General features: G+C 38.1%; 1 long non-coding RNA gene across 2 annotated transcripts in view; it reads left to right on the top strand.

Moving 5' to 3' along the window:
* LOC102499962 (uncharacterized) overlaps window positions 1–1649 on the top strand; it is a 12602-nt gene that overhangs the window by 4447 nt on the left and 6506 nt on the right. The gene's annotated exons all lie outside the window — the stretch shown is intronic.

Below are 1649 nucleotides of genomic sequence, written 5' to 3'. Positions count from 1 at the left end.
CGACTACATGGGAGTCCAGCGACATAGCTATTATGCTAACTGCTGGTTCCCACCTTTAAAATTTTAATGGATTTTTTTTCTTTGAGAGTCCAGTGACATAGCCATTACACTAACTGCTGGTTCCCAAAATTTTTTAGTGGAATTTTGACTTTGGCCCATGGGACCTTTAGTGCAGTAAATATGGGCTTATAATGCAGGAGAATCTCTTGAGACAGAGTTTTTGAGCACACCATTTACTGTGCCTAGTACAGTGAATGCCCAGTATAAGGCTAAAATCTGAGTTCTTGGAAATGTTTCATGGAGCCATATTACAGAGTAATAACCATCACACAGGAAAATACTGATATCTTAAGAACATTGGTACTAGTCAACTGGTTTGAGTCCTGGACCTGGTAGCTTAAGCGGATGCCAGGTACGTGTGCATGAGTGCACAAGATCCTGAGAGAATGGAAAAGGGAGTGCAGCGTGGTTACCCACCCTGTAGGGGGTGATTTCTTGCTTTTTCTTTCTGGCAAGCACACACACCCTATAGCAAAAGAAAATTTTAAAGTTGGCACTGGAGGTTCCACAGTGAACTAAAAATATACAAGGTAAAATATAGCTCAGAGGAAAAAACTTTGGAATTGCTTCACAAAGTTAAACTGAATAACGGGCCCGCTTTTATTGCTTTGAGGTATGTCTCAAGCTAATACATGAATTTTAAAGAACCACCAGTGATATTCCTAAGACCAGGTTGAAGACTCCAGAGACCTTAATGTTTACAGAAATTTAGGAAGGGAGGAAAAGGGTCATTTGATACTAAAGTATTTGAGTATGTTGACATTGCCATGGTTTGAGGCAAATTGCAGGGGCTTGGATCAATCAGATAAGCTAGACACAAGCACCTAACAGGATTCAAGGAGATGGCATATACAGAATTTTAGTGAATACTTTTTCGTTGTGACACCTGTTATACCTGAAACTTTAAAGGACAAAAGCAGGCACCATAACGGGTGATGTCACACACATAATTAGGGAAAGTGCCACTGCCCTTTTGTCAAAGCTAGCAAACTTAAAACCTAGGGAAAATTGTGAAATAGGCCTGGCATTAGTGGCCCTTTAACCTCTCTCCCCACATTTAATAAGGTTGAGATGACAATGTAGGTAAGATAACTTGAACACCCAGAATCTGATGAAATACTGAATTTAGGTGCCAAGGATGGGTAGATGTGAAACAGCTGAAATAGGCTTTGGATAAGAGGGTTACAAGTTAAAAGAGTACTATCTGAATTCACTAGAACTTGATACATTGGTCAAGTTCACTATTATCCTTAACTCATGTCTGGATAAGAAGATACAATTTTAGTGCAATTCAAAATCTCCAATTTAAACTTTTTAATCCTTTAGGTAAAATTTTATGACTATTATACAACCTTATAAGTGCAGACAGGACAATAAGCTCAGGTAAATATCACTTAAAATTCTTAGCTGGATAAGGAACTTATTCTCTAAGACATGCCTGGAACTGAAAAACCTTGAAGACCCAAAAGAATTTAATAAATTGGTATATGTTGATTCAGACTGGTTTCAAAAGTTTGAAGAGCTTGATATACAGATACTTGTGCATTCCTGGCATTAGTGGCTAACCAAAAAGAAATTTTTTCCCTCTT

This window comes from Tupaia chinensis, unplaced genomic scaffold, assembly GCF_000334495.1.
Source record: "Tupaia chinensis unplaced genomic scaffold, TupChi_1.0 Scaffold000097_1, whole genome shotgun sequence".
Taxonomy (NCBI): domain Eukaryota; kingdom Metazoa; phylum Chordata; class Mammalia; order Scandentia; family Tupaiidae; genus Tupaia; species Tupaia belangeri.
Note: the sequence above shows the minus strand (reverse complement) of the source record. Positions and strands in the feature narration are given on the sequence as shown.